Below are 24428 nucleotides of genomic sequence, written 5' to 3' on the forward strand. Positions count from 1 at the left end.
AAAATTAGTATGCTATGTACATGATGACTATTTTTCAAGGTACACAAAACAGACACCAACTGAAATAATACAAACTATCAATATTTTATAGCAAAATTTTATGTGGGTTTTTAACATATTTATACTTCAAGTAGTTGGATATCAGTATGGAAGTTAGAATAAGTTGGCATAATTACTGAACTATAATGAAGAAAAAATTCAATTAAAAAGGATACATACCTTGCTGTATTTATTTCTATTGCATCACCAATATTACATTTTCCTAAAATTACTCATTAGATGCCATTTATTTTTTCTAGAGATAGCCTATACAAGTGAAATGAAAGAGTCTGACTGCAGCTTATGCCATGAACAAAACATCTCTGGTTATTGCCACTATATAGCTGATGGACCATAAAGCATGATGCTTTTGAAAGGCCAAATATAAAACTGAGTTGTTAAAATGTATCACATCTTTTTATAGATTAAGAAAGTGCTAAAATGATATGATATTTCAAAGATGCCACAACAATTAAGCAAAGTGACCCCACCAATCATTTGTTAGGTTTAAAAATGCAGCCCCTCATAATTTAAATCACTCATTTGACATTTTACACAAAACTCAGGGACAACCTTCATTTTTATGAGAAGCATAACTGACTTGTACCTTCCTTTCTTGCTTCAGGAAAATCTGGTGAAGGGGAAGAAGTATAGTCTTAGAAGTTCAAAAAACCTATCTTCAAGTCCCTTACTGCCAAGCACTGACTAGCTATAAAACTCTGGAGGTCAATAATTTCTTTGGACATGAGCAGGAGGAGTTGATATAACAATGTTAAAAGGAATGACATGAGGATTTAAGATACAATGTCAGGCACATTATAAATGTTGTTGCAACAACCTCCGCCCAGGACCACAATAAAGGAATTGAAATATTTCAGGAGAAGCAAGTGAAGGCAGTAGTATGGTATTCTACACATGTGGCAGGTTTTTGTTTGTTTAAATGTTTATTAATTTTAGAGAGAATACATGCACGCTAGAGTAGGGGAGGGGTAGAGAGAGAGGGAGAGAAAGAATCCCAAGCAGGCTACATGTTGTCAGTGCAGAGCCCAACATGGGGCTTGATCTCATGGATCATGAGATCATGACTTGAGCCAAAATCAAGAGTCGGACACTTAACTGAGTCACCCAGGTGCCTGCACTGACAGCAGAGAGCCTGCTTGGGATTCTTTCTCTCCCTCTCTCTCTGCCCCTCCCCCACTTGCATGTGCACACTCTTTCTCTCTCAAAAAATAATAAATAAACTTAAAAAAAAACAATTATGCCAATTTTGGAATTCCTAGATGTTCATTTTTGAATATCATTGCTTTTGATGCATTTCATACTATTCCTACTTGTCTTTTTCTTTTCTCTAGATCCTGTTTTCATTCTGGGAGACACCTAACTCCACATAGATGACAGATTCAATAACCTTCTATATCATGTCTTTGACTTCCTCATTTTTAATGATTTTCATTGCACTCCAATTTAATCATACTTTTCAGAGTCACTGTATTGGTTTCTTAGGGTTGCTGTAACACATTGCCACAAAGCTGGTGGCTTAAAACATAATTTTTTTCTCACAGTTCTTGAGACCCTAAGTCCAAAATCAAGGTGTTGTCAGAGCCCCACTCCCTCTGCAGTCTCCAGGGGAGACCTTCCTAGCTTCTGATGCTTCCATGCATTCTTTGACTTACGGCTGCCTAATTCCAAGCTCTGCCTCTGTCTTCAGGTAATGTGGATCTCAGAAGATTTTTCCATGGTCCCCAGAACTCCCTTATCTTTTCTCTTGTGTCTCTTATAAAGGATACTTGCCATTGGATTTAGAGGCCAGTTGGATAAACCAGTAGGATCCCATCTTGAAATCTTTACTTACATCCGAAAGACACTACTTACAAATGAAGTCACATTCATAGGCTCCTGGGGTTAGGATACGGATTTAACTGTGGAGACACCACCGTTCCATGCACCATAGTCACCATTTCAATTTCCTCATCAGCTGTGGCCTTTCTCATTTGCTGTTTTTCATAGTTTGCTCCAGTCCTCCTCACAGAGATACCAGTTACTTTCTCCTTGTGTTCCTATAAAACTATATGATCCTTTCTTGAGTTTTCTTTCCCAGAAAGCTAAAACCTAAGTTTCTTCACATAAGCTGTTTTCTTAAAAATGTTCCCATTATCGGGGCGCCTGGGTGGCGCAGTCGGTTAAGCGTCCGACTTCAGCCAGGTCACGATCTCGCGGTCCATGAGTTCGAGCCCCGCGTCGGGCTCTGGGCTGATGGCTCAGAGCCTGGAGCCTGTTTCCGACTCTGTGACTCCCTCTCTCTCTGCCCCTCCCCCGTTCATGCTCTGTCTCTCTCTGTCTCAAAAATAAATAAAAAACGTTGAAAAAAAAAAAATGTCCCCATTATCATGACATTGCAAATACTTAGTAAAGCTCTGACAATGAAACAACCTAACCACTATCCTTCTGACTGCACACAGGATTATCAGAGCTGCTGGATTAATGTGCACGCACACAAACACAGACAGAAACATCTTTATAATCTCATGATTGCCAATGAACCTGGGCTACGAGTACTCATTGGCACACCGTTTATATTTTTCTAGTTAGGTCTCTTAAGTTATACAGATTATTTTTAAATTTCATTTTTCTCAAATATCTTATTCTAATTTTTCCTCATTCTCTTTCATCTGATAACTATTCAAAAAACTTTTAGCTGTCTTTAAGACAATCTGTTATCCTGACCCAATCTCTGTTCCCCAGTTATGGAGGAATAGGCATTCTTCACCTTGTACCACAACGTGTGCTTTCCATTCCGCGGTGTATCAGGGTCCCCAAGATCACCTCAAGTTTCAATAATTCACTAGAAGAGCTTGCAAGACTCAGCATATAGTTATACTTATGGTTATGATTGATTACAGAGGAAAGTATACAAAGCGAACTCAGTAAAGGGAAGGCAAATGGGGTACATCCAGAGGAAATCGAGAGTCCTCTCTCACTGGAGTTAATAAAACACCCTTAATTCTTCTAACAAGGAGTTGTAACAAGTGGAAAATGCTGTCTACCAGGAAAGCTTACTACAGTCTCAGTGCCAAAGGCTTTTATTTGGGGCTGGTCACATAGGGAGGCACTCTCTGCCTAGCATATATCAAAATTTCAGACTCCCAGAAGGGAAGCATGTGTTCATCATAAACCATATTGTTAGAACAAATAAGTTAGGCATAATGAGCCACTTTTATCAGTTCTGGGGATCATGGAAAAGTCTTCTGAGATCCACATTTCCTGATGACACTTAAGGGTCTGAAGGCAGACCTTTGTGAGGATTATAATCTCATACCTTCTCTTTTGTGCACATGTAGGCTTCAGACTTCCTTTCCTTACCCTTTATATATTATTCCCTTTCTTTCCTGTATTTTCCTGTTACCACTCCCTGTTCCTCTACCTTTGTACATTTGTATCAAATTATCTTAACATTAATATCTTAAAAAAAGCAAAAGTTTCCCCAACTCATGTTTCCCTCGAGCTGCTACACTATCACTGTCTTTACCTTTATATATAACAATCTTGAAAGAATTTTCAAGCCTACATCTTTCCTCACATAACACTCATTCATCTAACCACTCTCTAACTTCATCCTCAAATACCCCACTATAATTGCTTTAACATAAATCACCCATTGATGGTATTCTGGGTGCTAGATAAGCCCAACTTTCTTACACTTTAATCGGTTAGCAGCAGACAAATTGTTGACGCTGCATTCCTTTGAGAATGTTTTGTTTTGTGATCTCTCTGGTCACTTCTCAGGCCCATTTCCTCCATCCAACCTCTAAATGTTTATTTGGCACAGTGTTTTGCCTAAGCCTACTTTCTGCCTCATATAATTGGCCATCTTTTGCTGGCCATGTATAAGTTGCTCCTCTCCCACTCACATCACATGTGGGTGAACATAATATGTATCTAATCTAAAATTTCTCAAGTGAAAGAAATCTTATTAAAAACCTATTTAAAAACATGTAAAGGGGCATGCCCTTGTATTAAAAAAAATCTGTCTTAAGATCATACATTCCCTGAACAAATCCATCAAATAACTACCCTAGGAATTGTTTCCTGTCCATTTCTGGGATCTCATCCAGTCATCTGATTAATCAGGTTTTATGTGCCAGGCTTTGTATTAGCCACTGGTGGCAGACATTTAATTGCTTACACTTTATTCCTTTCCCTTTTCTCCTTACTAAAATTAAGTTATTATGCAATTTCTGTACCTCACAATTCCAAGAGGTATCATGTGCAAAAAGGTGACCCTAGAACTGTTGTATGATCCTTTCCTTTCAACCCTCTCAAGTCCTCTAATGCAAACAGGATGTGTGAAAATGGAGCCATCATCCTGAAACAATCAGGTAACAATGATAATGACTACAGCCAATACATTGAGGATGACAGAGTAGAAAGACAGGTGAAGCCTGTGTCCAGGACTGCCTTGTCAAACTGAGCTCTCCACCCACAAACTTGTTGTTGTGAAAAACAAAAAACCCAACTCCTTTCTTTAAGCCACCATTAATTATGAGTTGCATTATATATACTCTTAAGTACCGTTATTTGGTTCCTATCCCGTTTTTGTCAGGCAGGCTGAAGTAAAGTGGAGAAATCCCTTATTGATCTATTCTTTAATAATGCTGCACTCAGGAAATACAAGCAGTTGTGGTCAGGTTACATAAGCAGGGATATGTTGAGAACATGCATGGCACTTGATTATCCTTAGTAGAAAATGAAGCAGTCTGCTAACTGCTAACCTACACTGCATTTAGGGACTCAGAGAATTAGTAGTACCAATAATAGCCACTATTTACTGAGCACTTACATGTACCAGTTATATGCTAAATACTCCACAGGCACTACTTCAATCTAATCCTGACCAGGATTATTTTATGTTCCCCACTGTGGACATAAAGAAACAAAGGGTTGAAAAGAGTAGAATTAATTTGCCCACTGTTTGACAGCCATTAATTGTTACGGTTAGACTTTGACATCAGTATCAGTTCATATGCTACTAAAAAATTCTGTATTCTATCTAGTCCAAATTTCTTCAGTGAATTCCAGAACAGTATTTAGCCAAGTCCTAGATACCTCTATTGAAAATCTCATAGATGACAAAAGAAATAAGCATAACCCCAAACCTGAGCCTCCTCTTATTTAAAAAATGAGTTCCATTACCTATACATGTTTCTAAACAAGCATTTTTCCCCCCCTCACCCTCAATTTCTACTTACTGACTTGTCATATCCAATGAATCATGAAGTCACATAGATTTTCTTTTTAAGGTACGACCCTATAAGGGGTCATAAAAATCAGTTGAGTGGGTCATAATCAACATTTAAACAGTAAAATAGATTACTACAAAGCTAACAAATTAAAATCATGTGATCAGATCAATAAATGTAGAAAAAGCATTTGACAGAATTTAACACCTATTTTTTTTAAATGTTTATTTATTTTGAGAGAGAAAGAGTTGTGAGTCAGGGTGGGGGTGTGCAGACAGAGGGAAAGAGAAATCCCAGGCAGGCTCCATGCTGTCAGCATAGAGCCTGATGTGGGGCTTGATCTCACAAAACATGAGATCATGACTGAGCTGAAATCAAGTGTTGAGCACTTAACCAACTGAGCCACCCAGGTGCCTCAGAATTTAACACCTATTCATGATAAAAACTCTCAGTAAACTAGCAGTAAAGGGGAATATCCTCAACATGATAAGGTTATCTAAAAACCCTATACTATAGGCACCTGGGTGGCTCAGTCACTTGAGTGACTCTTGGCTTCAGCTCAGGTTATGATCTCACAGTCATGGGATTGAGCCCTGGGTCAGGCTCCATGTTGAGCATGGAACCTGCTTAAGATTCTCTCTCTCTCTCTCTCTCTCTCTCTCTCTCTCTCTCTCTCTTCCTCTCCCCTGCTTGTGCACTCTCTCTCTTTCTCTCTAAAATAAACAAATAATAATAAAATAAAATAAAAATAAACCTGCAGCTAGAATCATACTTAGTAGTGAGGAACTCAAAGCTTTCCCACTAAGATCAGGCATAAGGAAATGATGTCATCCCTCAAAATTCCTTTCCAACATTAAATTAATAATTTTAGCTGAATGCAACAAGATATATATATATATATATATATATATATATATATATACACACACACACACACACACACTCACACACACACACACACACACACACATCTTGTCATTATTATATATATTGTCAATAATATATGGCATTATTATCTATGTAGGAAATCTGAAAGAATCTACAAAAAATTAGTATAAAAAGCAATTATAGCAAGGTTGTAGAATACAACCAATTAGTCTTAGACCAATAAAAAATGAAACTAGATTAAGGGAACTGAACAACACCATCAAGTATAATAACATTCACACTATAGGGATCCCAGAAGGAAAACGGAAAGAAAAGTGGACAGAAAATTTATTTGCAGAAATAATATCTGAAAATTCCTGAATCTAGGGAAGGAAACAGAAATTCAGATCCAGGAGACACAAAGAACCCAGAACAAAATCAATGAAAGAAGGTCCACACCAAGACACATAGTAATTAAAATGGCAACAAGTAGTGACAAAAAAATAATTTTAAAAGCAGCAAGGGAAAAAGCAAACACTTACATACAAGGGAAACCCCATAGGTCTATCAGCTGATTTTTCATAGAAACTTTGTAGACCATAGGGAGTGGCATGATGCATTCAAAGTGCTAGGGGAAAAAATTTGTAACTGAGAATACTCTATCCATCAAAGCTATCATTCAGAATACAAGAAGAGATAAAGAGTTTCCCAGACAAACTAGTTAAAAGAGTGTATGACCACCAAGCCAAGCCCTACAAGAAATGTCAAAGGGGACTTTTTGAGTGAAAAGGAAAGACCATAATTAGATGAAAGGTAGGAAGCAAAAAAGGCAGAAAATTAAATATATCTATAAAAAGTAATCAAGGGATTCACAAAATACAAGGATGTAAAATATGACACCATGTATCAAATACACTTAGAGGAGCTAGAAGAAGTACAAACAAAACCCAGAACCAGAAGAAGTAAGGAAATAATAAAGATTTGAGCAGAAATAGACAGAAAGAAAGAAAGAAAGAAAGAAGAAAAAGAAACTGAAAAAAACAATAAACTAGATCAATGAACCCAGGAACTAGTTTTTTTTTTTTTTAAGATCAGCAAAATTGATAAACCTACAGCCAGATTCTTCAAAAGAGTGAAAGAGAGAGAGAGATGAAGGACTCAAACAAAATCAGAAATGAAAAAGGAGAAATAACAACCAACACCACAGAAATATAAAGGGTTGTAAGAGATTATGAAAAATTATATACCAATAAACTGTACAACTGAGAAAAAAATAGATTGATTCCTAGAAACATTATTATCTCCCAAAATTGAATCAGGAAGAAACAGACAATTTGAACACACATATTACCAGCAATGAAATTGAGTCAATAATCAAAAACCTCCCATCAAACAAAAGCCAACTGCCAACTACCTTCACAGGTGAATTCTACCAAAAATTTAAAGAAGAGTTAATACCTTTCCTTCTCAAACTATTCCAAAAAATATGAGAAGAAGGAAAGCTTCTAAATTCCTTCTGAGTCTAGCATTACCCAGATAACAAAACCAGATAAAGACACTACAGAGAGAGAGAGAGAGAGAGAGAGAGAGAGCTACAGGCCAATAATCTTTGATAAACTTAGATGCAAAAATGCTAAAAAAAAAAAAATATTAGCAAACCAAATTCAAAAGAACATTAAAAAAATCATTTACCACAATCAAGTGGGATTTATTCCTAGGACACAAGGGTGGTCAATATTCACAGATCAATCAATGTGATACATCAACAAGAGAAAGGATAAAAACCATGTGATCATTTCAAAATAGATGCAGAAAAAGCTTTTGCCAAAGTACCATACCCATTCATGATAAAATCCCTCTGGAAAGTAGGAATAGGAGAAACATACTTCAGTCACCCACAACTAACATCATACTCAATATTGAAAAAGATCTTTTACTCTTAAGGTCAGGAACAAGACAGGGATGTCCATTCTCACCACTTTTATTCAATATATTACTGGAAGTCCTACTGACAGCAATTAGACATTAAAAATAAATAAAAGCCATCCAAATTGGCAAGGAAGACGTCAAGTTTTCACTATTTGCAGATGACATGATACTCTATATAAAACACCCAAGAGGCTCCTGAGTGGCTCAGTCACTTAAGCATCAAACTTAGGCTCAGGCCATGATCTCATGGTTTGTGGGTTCTAGCCCCATGTCAGGCTCTGTGCTGAGAGTTCAGAGCCTGGAGCCTGCTTTGGATTCTCTCTGCCCTCTCTCTGCCCCTCCCCTGCTCGCTCTCCCTCTCTCTCTCTCTCTCTCTCTCTCAAAAGTAAATGAGCATTAACAAAAAAAAAAAACACTAGAACTGATAAATGAATTCAGTGAGGTCACAGGTACAAAATCAATATACAGAAATCAGTCGCATTTCTATACACTAATAATGAAGTATCAGAAAGATAAATTAAGAAAGCAGTCTTATTTATAATTGCACCAAAAATAATAAAATACCTAGAAATAAATTTAACCCAGGCGGTGATAGACCTATACTCAGAAAACTATAAAACAATGATGAATGAAATTGAAGATGACGCAAACAAATGGCCAGATATTCCATGCTCATGGACTGGAAGAACAAATATTGTTAAAATCTCTATACTACCCAAAACAATCTGCATATTTATCACAATACTTACATATATAATAATACATATATATCAAATACATATGTATCAAAATACTAACAGTATTTGTCCCAGAACTAGAATGAACCACAAAAGATCTTGAATAGCCAAAGCAATCTTAAAAAAGAAAAAAACAAAACTGGAGATACCACAAACCCAGATTTCAATATATACTACAAAGCTGTAGTAATGAAAACAGTATGGTACTGACCCCAAAAGAGACACATAGGTCAACAGAACAGAATACAGAGTCCAGAAATAAGCCCATGAATAATGGTCAATTAATCTTTGACAAAGGAGGCAAGAATATGCAATGGGAATAAGACAGTCTCTTCAACAAATGGTGTTGAGAAAACTGAACAGCAAAATGCAAAAGAATGAAACTGGATCACTTTCTCACACTATACACAAAAATAAACTAAAAAAGACCTAAATATAAGAACCTGAAACCATAAAAATCCTAGAAGGGAACACAAGCAGTAACTTCTCTGACATTGGCTATAGCAACATTTTTCTAGATATGTCTCCTGAGACAAGGAGAATAAAAGCAAAAATAAACTATTAGGACTTCATCAAAATAAAAAGCTTCTGCATAGCAAAGGAAACAATCAACAAACCTAGAAGGCATCTCCCATTCCCTACAGAGATAATGTTTACAAATGGCACATCCAATAAAGACTTAGCATCCAAAATATATCAAGAATTTATACAACACCCATGTAAGACTCATGAGGGGAAAAGTTCTGTTAGCTCTGTTCATGATTATATCGCCACTACCACAGTCCCTGGCACAATGTGGATTCTCATTCCTTCATTCAGCAAATACAAACTGAGCACCTTCTGTGTGCTAGCCAATGATCTAGGCACTGATTATTATAAGAGTGAAGAAAATAGTTAATATCCCTACTTCTAGTGAACTTACATCCAGTGAACTTATATTTTAGTGAAGATTGTCAAGAAAAAATATATAGTCTATGTTACCCAAATCAAAGTTAAAGGCTTAACTGACCTGATATGCATCAAGGAACAGGTAAAGACCAGGTAATACACTGAGCCAAAGCATACTCCAGGTTTTCTAGGGCACAGAAGAAAGTGTGTTTCATTGTTGTTTGGATCAAGTTCATACTTGTGTATGAAGGGGGAATGTTTCCTTTGTGTATGAAGGGGGAACATTTGGATTGCTCCAGCTTTGTGTCCCTTGCTTGGGATTATAGCAATTTCAAAATAGCTCCTTTGAGAACTTTGTAAACCTTGTAGTTTGTCTTTTCATCAAAGATTCAGGGGAGACACAGGTAGAAAAAAGAGAGGCATTGGGTTGTGGGAAAGGGGAGAGGGGGCATGCCTGTATCATGACTGTTTTAATTATTTTACAAAGGATGATTAAAAATTTTCTGAGTGTTTTACAGAATTGTATTGTCATGCTAAGTATCTTATAAATTCTATTCATTTAATACAACAACCCCATCAGGAGGGTTACAGATGAGAAGACCGAGTCATAGAGAGATTAATTAACTTGTCCAGGGTTACATACCTAGAAAGTTGTAGAAGCAGGTTCCTAGACAATCTATGCTCCAATTCACTTTGGTTAACTGCTCCTGAATAAAGATTCTTGCATAAATGAACAGTGAGCATTTTTCCTTAGAAGGTAGAAACAAATTTTCCTAAAATCCCACAATGCTAATCAGGTATTTTACTGCCAACCCAGTTTCAAGAAGCTGATCTGTGCACTGCTACACTGCATCTACTTGGTATTCATGATTTGAGGACTGATTCCAATCTCCCTAGAATTCTTCTCTAAAAGACTATCTGAGGAATACTAATATAAATGAGAATTATTTTATATCTTACAGCTTAAAATGGAAAGCATAATACTATATAAATAAAATATTATAGATAGCACTTAATTAAACATAAAAGCAATTGTTCTTTTTTATTATATCATTAATAGACATTGAAATTTCTTGCTTGAAGAAAAAAAATGTTAAATGAAGTAGTGACATTTGAGTTTAACTGTAATGTAAAATATGCTTCCACATCAGTAAAATGTAAGTTAATGAGCTAGTTCTTTCTTTCCTACTCTCTTAGATGTTTTGGGGTCCTTCTTAGACTGATCAGATTAGGAGATTGACAAGAAATCACATTCAATGTTCAGGGTCTATTGGCCTGACACATCTCCTGAACTTGTCATCCAATATAGCAGAAAATGAAGAATAATCTGGAAACCTAAAGTCTAGTTTTTATCCTATTTGCTTGATGTCGCTTAGGCAAGACACTTGACTTCACTTACCTCTTCTGTGGACTTATCACAGAATGTTGACAAATATTCTATAAAATGTAAAAAGGTCTTATACACTCTAATAAGGTATATAATTTTACACATATAAAATATATACATCACGTACAATTGCAAAATTACACTGGTCCTCACTGTTAAATACATGACCTAAGGAACCTAAGGTTGAATACATGACCTCAGTATCTAGTTTTCTTATTTATAAAATAAATGTAACATCTACCACTGAGATCATTTTAAAACTCTAACTTTCTAGGTGTACATGAAAGAAGATCGTATAACTTTGAAAAACAGTATTAGGACAAGAGAGTGGCTTGGTTCACTGGGCTTCTATAAGCTTCTACCCACTGGGGTCCACTGCTCCTCATCAGGATCCACAGTAATTTATATCTCAATAATTTATCATTTCAGTAACTCTCCTCATGAGTGTCAGTCATTCCAAAAGGCAAATCTGACATTGTCATGTAAGTTCTTATACAACTGTATTTTCAGCCACAGAGAAAAGTTCAAATTCTTTAGTAAGACATCAGACACTCCTTGTATTATGCCCACATTTCCGGTATCTTCTACTACAATTTTTTAAAGCTTATTTATTTTGACAGTGAGAGAGAGAGAGAGAGAGAGTATGTGTGCATGGGTGGGGGAGGGACAGAGAGAGAGAATATGAGTCCACAACAGTAAAATGTAAGTTAATGAGACTACTTCTGTCAGCACACAGCCCCATGCAGGACTCGATATCAGGAACCATGAGATCATAACCTGAACTGAAACTAAGAGTTGTACACTCAAGTGACTGAGCCACCCAGGCACCCCACTACTACAAGTTTCTAACCTTAGTATTGGGGTGAAATTCCATAGGGACTTATAGGTCATACTAAAAAGATTAGGTTTAATTATAAGATAGATGTAAGCAATTGGAGGGTTTTATTCCTGGAAGTGAAATAATTGATCAAAAAAACAAAAACCAAAAAAACCCTTTGTTTGCCATGTGACCATTGGATTATAGAGAAAGTAAGAAAAAAAAGAAGAGTAGCAATAATTTAATAATCAACTTAGAATTATTGTGGTTTTCTGGGGTGCCTGGGTGGCTAAGTTGGTTAAGCGTCCAACTTCGGCTCAGGTTATAATCTTGCGGTTTCTGAGTTCGAGCCGCGTGTTGGGCTCTGCGCTGACAGCTCAGAGCCTGGAGCCTGCTTCAGATTCTGTGTCTCCTTCTCTCTGCCCCTCCCCTGCTCACGCTCTGTCTCTGTCTGTGTCTCAATAATAAACAAACATTAAAAAAATTAAAAAAAAAAGAATTATTGTGGTTTTCCCTAAGATAGTGATAAAAGAGATGGATAATGTGGACAGATTTGGGTTATATTTTGACAGAATACTTGATTTTAGATTGAATGTAACATAAATGGAGAATTGTCTTGAGTATGTGGTAAGATAGCAGTGTCATTTACAGAGAGAGGGAAATTGAGCTACTTCTAGATTGGTCATGTGGAGTTTGATGTGCTTTCAGACATAAAACAGAACTTTTAAGTAGACAGTTTAAGTTCAGTGTAAAGATTGAGAAGTTAGGGATGGAAAGCCATCAACATATAAAAGGTATTTAAAGCCACTGAAACACTATGCAGTACAGAGCACACAAGGATGATGACTAGATGAAACCTCAAAACGAAGCCCTGTGGTGCCCCAAGATTTATTTCAGAAGGAGGAGACAGAACCAGTAAAGAAGATATGAAAGTACTGACCAATGTGTAAGAAAAAATAAATCAGAATATTCAGTGTTATAATAACTACATTTGTCTCTTATTGGTGCCGAAAAAATTACTATAAATTTAGTGGCTGAAAATCACACAAATTTACACTTTTACATTTCTGAAGGTCAGAAGTCTAAAATAGGTTGTCAGGGCTACATTCTAGGGAAGAATCTTTTTTTTTTTTTTTTTTTTTTGTCTTTTTAAGATTCTAGAGGCTTCCTGTATTCATTACTCTGACTTCTGTTTCAGTTATCACATCTGAGACTGTCCTGCATATCTCTTTTAAGGACTTTTATGACAACATTGGTCCTACTCAGATAATCCAGGAAAATCTCCCCATTTCATGATCCCTATTCTAATCTCATTAGCGAAGTCACTTACACTATGTTAATTTGTAAACATATTCACAAATTCTGGGGTTTGGATATGTATACTTTGGGTCATTGTTTAACCTGTCACATTAGCAAAGAGATTCATGTGTACCATAAAGAGAGACTGTGGCCAACTATGTTAAATACTGTAGAAATGCTGAGTGAAATAAAAAAAGAGAAGTGAATCTTGGATTTGACAATTACAGTCATAGTAACATCAACAATTACCCTTCCAGCACTAAGTTGTAACGGGCTAAAGAGTACTTGAGAAATGAGAAAGAGATGACAATGAGTATAGAAAATTCTTTTGAAATGTTCTCTTAGGAAAGGTGATAGAGAAATAGTAGTTGGAAGAAAAAGTACAGTTAAAGCAAAACCTGACTGTTTTAAAGATAAAAGTTACCAGATGCTCTTTGTATGCATATATGCATTATCTACAAAGATGAACAATTTTTGATATGGGAAAAAATAATAAATATAAAAATCATATCCATAAGGAAAGAAAAGAAGTGTATAACTGCATAATTGGAGAGGTTAGTTTTTTCTAAATGAGACACACTTCACTTCTTCCATCTACAAAAACAGGAAAGAGGACAGAAAATATTTACAGATAAAGACAACAGAATTGGTGATTGGAAGATGAGTGCAATCCCATTTATATGAATCATCTTTTTTCAATCTATTTGAAGATGAGATGTTCAGCTGGGATTTTCAAAGTGGGTTTAATTCTGGGGAGGAAGCATATATAATAAAACAGCATTCTCAGATATTGAATTGGAAATTAAGTATCATTACTGACCTATACTGAGTGCTCATTTGACAATGTTATCACCACTTTAAAAAGAGCTCAGCTATATGATTTTTTTCCCCTCTAGTATTTGGTTGTCTCTATGCAGTCATTGATAGATTTAATGTGATCAATGAATTCAACCAAAGTTGGCTTTCAAAGTATAAAGCATTGTGGAGGGAAAATAGAGAAATTAAGTTAATTTTTGCTAATGAATTGCACCAGTATTCACTCAGTGATCAAGCTTCACATCTAATTCACAGTGAAGCCACATCATTATATCCCAAATAAGTCAAACGCATCCTCTTCTAACTGCCTTCTATCTCTATAGGCTAGTCCAACCCAGCATCATCTCTTTCTTGGATTCTTTCTTTTTTTTTTTTTTTTTAATTTTTTTAACGTTTATTTTTGAGAGAGCACAAGCAGGGGAGGGGCAGAGAGAGAGGGAGACACAGAATCCGAAGCAGGCTCCAAGCTCTGAGCTGTCAGCACAGAGGCCCAGGCAGGGCTCGAACCCACAAACCATGAGATCATGACCTGAGCTGAAGTCGGACGCTCCACCAATTGAGCCACCCAGGTACCCCTTGCTTGGATTATTTCAATACCAACTTAATTTGCTTTTTCTCTAGTCCATTTTCCATTGCAGACACAACAGAAATTAATAATTTCAGCCAGTCCTCCTCCTATGCCTACCAGAAAATGTCTCAAATTATTCCTTATTATGAGTAGGATAAAGACAAAAATGTATACATGTGATTTCAATGTTCTATATAGTGTAACCTCTTCCTTTGAATGGTATGTCACCCTTTCCTTCCTTGTGTTATCTCAGCATTCCAGCCACTCTGAAATCTCTTTATTTCTCCAAATTCTCCAAGTTTCTTCAAGGCCTTCAAGACATTGTCCCTTTCTTTAGAAATAACATTGATTTATCTCTTTGCCTAGTCAACTCTTACTTGGCTACCAGATCTCAGCTGTATTTTGCCGCATGGAAGCCATCTCTGTTCTTGTATAAACTCAGACCAGTGATCATTTACTTAATAGCACATATAAAGATTAAAATATATACATTTTCATGGAATTATATAATTAATGGCTATCACACCACTAGGTTATATATTGCATAAAAAGAAGACCAGTTTTTCAAATAACATATCTATGTAAATTATAACCATATTTACATATTATATATCATCCCTATTTGATATAGTATACATATGAATTATAACATAATTTTACATATGATTTTACATAGTTATAGATTTTATATACATATATGTCTATTTTTCCCCTATTCCTTGATCCCTACAGAACTGTTAGAAGAATATATCTTGGATCTCAACAGAAGAAGTAAGGAATTATGAAGGTCTGAAAGGAAGCAAAAGCTGAAAAAAAAATGTCAATTTATTTAACTGGTAATATATTATTTCATTTTTCTTTATTTATAATACTTGAAAAATGTATGACTCTCTTATCAACCAGCATTGGAATTTTGCTACTTTTCTTTGTACAAGAATAGTTTCTAAATTTAAGTGTTCTGTTAAATAGTATAAAAGGATGCTTTTAAACATGGAATATCTAAAAAAAAGTTAAGAACCGATGTTGGTTAAAATTTTCAAGAAAAAATAAATTTTATTCCATACCTAAATTGAGAAGATTAACAATTTTCTTCCCACTATAAACAGTTCAAAAACAATTTAAATAGAAAAAGGATAAATCTTAATTAAATATACTTTATATTGTTGATATCTAAATAGTTTTATATATCTATACTTATATAGATATACACATATAAACATATTTGCATGCCTGTATGTATATGTATATGTGTGTGTATATAATCAGCAGATACTTAGATATGCTTGGGAGTGTTATTTATTCCTTATACTTTTTATTTATTTTATTTATTTTGAAGGAAGACTTGGCAGTGGAAGGAATTTTGTCAATATTGATTCTAATTCTGCTTCTAAACAAGTCCATTTATTCTAAGCACTATCGAACTTCTGATTTATTGAGAAGATAATCTTCCAGCACCTCCTGGAGTCGCCACATTGTCATTTCACATCACATTTTCAATCCATTTGCTTTTCACCTCATGGATTCTATGCAACTATGCATAGTCAATTGCAATACCCTCCAGCATTCTGGAGTTCCCAATCAGTTAATCAGTTCGTGTTTATAAACATATAACAGACTTCATGACACATCACCAAATGTATTTGAAATAATTAAGCCAAAATGAAAAATGACTAAATGGCTGCTCAATTAAAAAGGACATGCATATCCCTTTTAAATATTGGTTTTAATCCCAAAGCTTCAATTTTAATCAAAATCAATGTGGAATCAGTTTTATTTGTAACAAAATTTGTCATAGCGTTTTTTTTCTTTTTTGGTTTTTTTTCCTTACCTTAAGTCAATTGCTCTTAGTGATGTTTTGATATTTGGTTTGGTTTAACTAAAGCACCATTGTCTAACAGTAAACATGCCTTATAGTGTTCAATAAAGTGTTAACTTTCAGAACTAAGAAGTAGGCCTGCTACTGAGAGGCTGCATTCTATTTAATACCTAACCGAAAGGGCAAAAAAACCTGGGAGACAAATGGTATGGAAAGAAGGCACATGGGCAGAGGGGAGGACACACTAACAGGCACACATTTCTAGATTATAACTTGCAAAGCTTTAATCGTTCATTTTTTATATTTTAGACTTTAACTCACTATCACTTTGACAAGAACGAACAGTCACTAAAGGAATGAACTGTTAACGTGAACAGGACAGATAGCCTTGGGGTCTAAAAGAAATCCACCCCTATCCTTGATACTGGCAAGAGATTTTCTTTTCCTAATACCTGTTTCTCATCTATTACTGTCTGATTTCCCACTGTATGCTTTCAATTTCTTTGCCACAAATCACTCCAGAATTTAGTACCTGAAGACAACAGATATTTATTACCTTCTAGTTTCTGAGGGTCAGGGAACTTGGGGTGGCTTTAGCAGAGTGATTAGGCTTAGGGTGTCTCTTGAAGTTGCAACCAAGCTGTTGACCAGGACCGTGATTATCTGAGACTTGTCTGGGGTTAGAGCAACTACTTCCATCCTCCTATCTGTGACTGTGACTGAAGGAGGTTTCAGTTCTTCTGTTTGTGTATCTTTCCACGGCCATAACTCTTTTCTCTATATAACTGATCATATGCTAGATCATTATGAAGACTTCATCTCATCTAAAATACTGGTATAATCACCAAAAGATGTACTGAAAAGACAACGTGTTGGAATTAGGTATTGTTAGGGGTATTGTCAGAGTCTCAAGGAAATCCATGAATAAGGTACTCCTCAAAAGTTTATTCTAAAAAGGAATAATTTTTCTGAGGCTTGAACCCTCATGAAACTATCCCTTCCTCCCATAATCAATGAAAGAGAATGACATTGATTCTAATCTTATTACACAGTTGTTTTATTTCCTAAATTAATTAAAGAAGAGAATGAGGTCTCACAACTTGGTTCTTACTTTCTTAAATCCGTAAGAAAATAATCAGAAATTTTAGTTCGAAGTTGTGATACTGTGTGTTTGTGTGTGCTATGCTCATATAGAAATAAACAAGAGAAAAATATCTAAAACAAATAACAATGAACAAAATATTCAAATTCAAGATTTGACCATTTTGTGGAATTAAATTAACAATGTACATTCACCTTTTCAATTTTTTTTTAACTATTACCCAAAGTCTCCTACTTCCTTCATTCCCAAATTGGGGTTTCTAGACTTTTGTTTTCCGTTCAGTAAATATCTTTCTCTCTTTTAGATAAGTAGAGAGATAAATAAATACATTTTCCCATATCCCGTATGAATATACATCACAGAAAAAAAAAAGATGTACATCTAAATAACACAGTAATTATAATGCAACTATATGCAGTTATAATGAACTATAACGGAATGGATAAAAAACTTGTGAAGTGGTTACAGGAGGAGTATAACAGGATAAAGGTGGTGGATCAATCTCAAGCTCATTAATTTTCCTCATGTTTCATATCAGGAAAGCAATAAGATACTCTCTGTTCTAACAATTTTTAAAGGTGTTAAATAACCACCAGAAAAACTAAAAACAAACTATATACTTTCAATCTAACAGAGAAAGAAGAAAAATACATAGCATGCCAATTAACGAAAAAAATAAGATGACAGAATCATGTCAAACATACATTTGAAAATCTCACTTAAACAAAAAGAGCAACAATCTGGCTTCAAATTACATAAATGAAATATGCAAATCAAAATCACATGGGAAGCTTGAAATCAAAAACATGGGCATGGAACACACCAACAAAAATCACTCAAAATAAAAATAAAATTAGGATATTAACATTAGACAAAATGAAATAAAAGCTAGTAGCATTAAAATAATGAAGTTAATAAACAATTAACATATTTAAAATGATAAAAGGGGAGTTTTCATCAAGTAAGATGCTGATTTAAGACACATAAAATTTATTTTACATCAACATTTGTAAACTGCAGAAAGATTTAAGATTGATCTTCTAAAAATAATATAAGAAAGTACATATGACATTTTGTTGTTTACAATATAAAGTACTTTTTTAAAGCATGACTAGAAGACTAGAAGACCAAAGGATATGTTTAACCTAATCATGAAAGAATACTGTAAGTGGCTGCAACTTTCTCAAAGACAGTTTGCCAGTATTTGATTGAGCAATTTCACTTCTTGAATATTTGATTGAGAATTCACCATACAGCTGTATTCACCTGTGGTAAGTGAGTAATGATCCCTAAAATATATAATCCCTAATAACTGAAACCTGTGAAGTTAACTTATATGAGAAAAGGAGCTTTGCAGATATGATTAAACTAAAGGAACTTGAGACAGGAGGTTCTTCTGAATTATCTTCATGTGCCCTAAATTTAATTACAAGTATCCTTATAGCAGGGAGATTTGGCTAAAGAAGAGAAGGCCATGTGACTGCGAGGCACAGACTGGTGGCCACGCATCAAAGACCAGTAACCACCAAAAGCTGGAAAAGGCATGGAACACTTTTTTCCCCAGAGCCTCTGAAAGGAGCTGACACCTCAATTTCAGCTCCATGAGACTCAGTTTAAACTCCTTGCCCCCAGAGACTGTAGGAGAATAAATTCCTGTTGTTTGAAGCTACTAAATTTGTGGCACCTTGTTACTGTGAAAAGAGAAACTATTCTATCCCAAACCCTAAAGATAGGCAAACAAAAAACCTTTTCTTAATGACGATTTTTTAAATAAAATTTCAAAACAAAATAAATATCAACTAAGAGAAAATGAAAATAAATCAATAAAATGGAAAACAGAAAAATACAGAAAAATCAATGAAATACAATGCTGACTTCTCTACATCAGTGTAATTCATAAAATTCCAGCCAGATAAGAAAAAAAAAAGTTACAAGATACAAATTATCAATCTTGGGAATGAGAGAGGGGCACCTAGGTAGCTCTGTTGGTTAAGCTTCTGATTTTTGATTCAACTCAGGTCATGATCTCATGGTTCCTGAGATCGAGCCCCGCATCAGGCTCTGGGCTGAAGTGCAAAGCCTGCTTGGGATTCTCTCTCTCCCTCTCTCTTTCTGCTCCTCCCCCTGCTCACGTGCATGTGCTAACTCGTGCTCTCTTTCTCTCTCTCTCAAAAATAAATAAATAAAAATTCAGGGGAAAAAAGGGAATGAGAGGGGTAATTTAACTACAGAGTATTTATTGGCATTAAATGAATTGTAAGAGAATATTATGATCAAATTTGTCACAGTAAATGTCGGTTTGCAGCCCTCCCAGGAGCTTTCCTATTGCAATCTGAAACTGGCCCTCACACAGAGAGAGACCAAAGAAAGAGACAGTCACTCCAGGTTGGCAGGTGGCAGTTTTAATAAGCAAAAGGAACTTACATAGAAGGCTTGCCCTGGGTGGCAGCAAGACAAATAGATCACCACAACCAGCCACCAAATCATATAATTATATAAAGAGGCCCTAACTGGGTTCAGTCATGCAAACTGTGCAGACATTCTCAACATCATGCCGCATCACTATCTCAAGGCTTTGTCTTCAAAGCAGTCTCTGCAAGTGGGAAAAGCAAGTGGAACCCACATTCCAAGGACAGTCGAGACAGTGAAGAGCCTCTAAATGCCTGGGTGCAACTCATGGGTCAATCAACAGTCACACCCTTTTAATGACATACCCCAATAGTAAATCCAACAATTTAAATGAAATGGACAAATTTCCAGGAAAATAATTATTAAAGCTTTCTCAAGATGATATAGAGTCCCTGCATCACAGTATATCAAAGTAATTGAAATTCCAATAAACAACAAAAACCTTCCCTAAAAGAAAACTCCAAACACAGATCACAGGTGGTTTCACTGAATTTTGCTTAACATTTAAGCAGAATACCAATTTATGCAAAATCTTATAATAAATTTTAAAAAATAAAAATAACTTTCTAGTATTGTATCAAATGCTCCAAGTATTAAGACATTTCTTCCCTCTGGCTGATGAAAATGTAATCTCCTACATTATATACATGTAAGCTCTCTTATTACAAGCCATGTGTGAGCTCTGGGAATTGCCTGTGCTGCCAGTTTTTGATGATTCTTTGCTAGCTTGTGGAGTTCCCCATCACTGATGTGCAGATAAGTACTCAGGCAGAAATCTGATGGATCCCTCTGTTGATCTCAGAGGATCTCTTTGCAAGCTTCCTCTTCCCCAAACCATACATCTGGCCTCTCTCAACTTCAATTTCTGTCTCAATAATTCATCTTCAGGACTTCTACTTGAATTCTTTCTCTCTGAGCAGTGACCAGAAAACTGTCTTTGGCCAATACACTGAGGCAATCATGGAGCTAAAGCAGCTTATTTCCCTTGTCTCACAGATCACAGCCATATTGAGTCCATTACCCACAGCGAGAGTTCAATTCCCATAGTACTCAATCCTTCATGAGTCAAAGCAGAAATCTCATTAAGTTTTAAGAAATGAAACCATAATAAAAGATACATAACCCTTTAAGCGGGTATGGCCTTAAGAACATAATTGAGAGAGAACCTGCTCTCAACATACTACAAAATGACTAGTACTGAGTTGATGAAAAGTCCTTGATAAAGCTGACCTTAATGGGTAAGGCTTTGTTGACAACAATCCAAATACCTCTGCTAGCCTATAGACTATCTGAATTATTGTTAACATTTACAATTAGGAACTTATTATAAAGCAAGATGAATGAACCTTGACCCAATACAATATCTATTTGTATTATAGTAATGCCACCTATTCAAAATACTAATTTTAAAATTAAGTGCCAGGGGTGCCTGGGTGGCGCAGTCAGTTAAGCATCCGGCCCTCGGTCTCGGATCAGGTCATGATCTCACAGTTTGTGAGTTCAAGCCCAGTATCAGGCTCTGTGCTGATGGTGCAGAGTCTGCTTGGGATTCTGTCTTTCCTCTCTGCCCCTCCCCACTGTGCACACTCTCTCTAAATAAATAAATAATCTTAAAAACTTAAGTTATATGTCAAACAAAAGTCTGATGAAAGGAATAAACAGTTATCCTCAGATATTATGTTATGGGAAGAGGCTCTATACAGTTGATTGTTCCCTGGATTACAATTACTGTAAAATGTAAAAGAGAAATAAAAGCTCTTGGAGAGTAGTATTTTCAGTGTCACTTTTGTTAGCATTTTGTATCTACTGTACTGATTAAATGAGTTGCACTGTTTCAGTATTCTGTCATAAATTATATTCCATTTATCTTCCTAAGAAAATTCTCTATGCTGAAATTTTTTTTTTACATATGGCCCTAAGTTAGAAACTGTAATTATAAATACTAACAGTCTCAAGGAACATGATAATCCTTCGTTTGTACAAGAATGCCATCTTGGGATCACTTGCTATTAGAAAACAGTTTTTTAATAGATGAGATTTAGAAATACCCATTAATATGACCTTAAATAAACTCATCCTTTTCTGTGTATCTATGCATATTTGTGTATCTATGTATTTATCTAATTGATCACTTTATCTATACCAAGTATTTAAAAGTATGGCCCTTATATCACCTGGCATTTGTAACATATATATTTTTATGTTATGCATAAATGTTATGCATAAATGTTATGCATTTGTAACATATATTTTTTAAGAATGAAATTCACAGTACCATTTTCATAAACTTGCAAAAATTAACAATCCCTTAATATAATTTGATAATACTTTCTCCCTAATATTTAATAAAGTACTTCCCAAAATAAGGTTCACTTATGGCACTTGATATTTCTTCAAAACTCTTAATCTCTAAGAGCTTTCCCTTTTGAGATGTTTATTTTTTGAAGAAACTGCTCCATGGAATTCCTCACATTCTGGATTTGGTTACATCCTTATAGTCTTTGTTGAACACCTTCTTTCACCTATGGTATTCCCCTCAAACTGCTATGACTCAAATCATGAGGCTTGATTAGATTCACATCAATAATATTTATAGCAATGTAATTACCTTTTAAAAATCCCTTGCAGGGGCGCCTGGATGGCTCAGTAGGTTAAGCGTCCCACTCTGGATTTCGGCTCAGGTCATGATCTCACAGTTGTGAGATCAAGCCCTGCGTCGGGCTGTGCTGGGCATGGAGCCTGCTTAAGACTCTCTTTCTCCCTCCCCTTCTTCCCTTCCATCACCCTCTCTTCTTCTCTCTCTCTCTCTCAAAAAAAAAAAATCCCTTGCAAATCATGATTCTAAAAGATTTCCATATTTGACACATGAATTTCTGAACACTGAGAAAAAGACACAATGCTTAGTTAATTGGGTCACTGGGTAATCAAGTATTATAGATGCTGACAGTAATAACTACCATAGCAATAAGCAAAACCTCATTTATCAAAAATTCATCACAGTATAATTTAGCATTAACATTTTGAACAGATTTAAGCAAAAAACATACATAAAGTATGTATGCTTCAGCAAATACTCAACATTAAATAAGCATAATACTTTGACTATAATAATCAGTATATTTAATAAATATATAATGTTACAATGCATGTTATAAAAATAATTCTCAAGTGTTACTTGGATGACCAGGCTAGAGTGAGAAGGTACTCTTGAGAGAAGAAGAGGAACATTATTAGCACATTTTACAGGGAATAAAGAGGGAAGTAAGGAGAAAAGGGAGAATAAAACAGAATGAAATTAACCTTCATCTCTAATTCTGGTAGCTCTGATATGGATGCAACTTGAAAATTTTCTCTCCACATATATGTATATTGAAGAGTTACCACTCTTACACATTTTGAAGAAAACACCTTTAAATATCAATCTCTGTGGGTTTTGTTTGTTGGTTTGTTTTTTGTTTTGTTTTGTTTTGGTACTCACTTATTGGGAAGAGAACTTGCCTTGCTAGAATGGAAATTTAATGAGGAAGAAAGGGAAGTATTCTACTTTGGAGTTCCACAATAAGCTCTTGAATCCAACATCAGAAGGAAAAATTGTGAAGGCCCTCTCTGTTTAGTTCTGCTTTACAAAAGCAAGATATGGAAGAGAGAATAAGTTTCTTTAAAGTAGGACAGTGCATAAACATTTGACAAGATACTGCAAAGACACTAGAGGAAAATCCATGCTGACCCACCCCCTTTGGACACCAAACAGATTTCATGTGAGGAGGATGAAAAGAGGAGAATTGAATAATATGCAAGCATGCCAAAGGCAGGAGGAAACTAGAACAGACAGAATCTAGTGGATGAGATTACAGAAAAATAATGAGAAAAATTATACACAGTAGAGCCTGTAACGATGTGGCAGTGTCCATGTACCAAAATCAGCATCAAGATGTGGCCCAGAACCACCTGAAATTAGAACCAGGAACCTAAATGGAGGACAAACCAATGCTGGCACTCACTATCACCATTCAAGTGACTACCACATATCACCTGTGTTGACATTAATCATTCTCATTACTATTTGATGAGACTTTTCTATACTGCTCCTTGAGTATCACCAGTGAGTATATTGTCCTGCAGAAGTGAAATCTGCTGAAGGTAGACATTCACCTGTGATTAAGTGAACTGCTCTAAATGGAAATTCTCAATAGCCCTACGGCCTCAAAAAAGTATATAGAGTCCATGATTCTCAAAGGCATTGTGGTAGTATGGGAGAGGAAGGTCCTCACCTTGCCCAGTCCCTCCACTTGGACAATATTTGACAGTGGTGAAATCCACTCCAGTTACAATTGTAAATCAGTTACACATCAGACCAGCCAGTCACTCCTCAGTGACCTGTATGGATCACCATTCACCTCCTCTGTTCCACACAAACCTGTCTCTCCCATAGGCTACAAATCAACTCACCCATGATCCTCACCTTTAAGTACAGAAGGCTACTTACTGCTCCTGATAAAATGACAATCTGAATTATA

The sequence above is a fragment of the Lynx rufus genome, unplaced genomic scaffold (genome assembly GCF_022079265.1).
Source record: "Lynx rufus isolate CCGP_SWC_20201006 ecotype Redwood Valley unplaced genomic scaffold, mLynRuf1.p SCAF_15, whole genome shotgun sequence".
In the NCBI taxonomy this organism is placed as follows: Eukaryota; Metazoa; Chordata; class Mammalia; order Carnivora; family Felidae; genus Lynx; species Lynx rufus.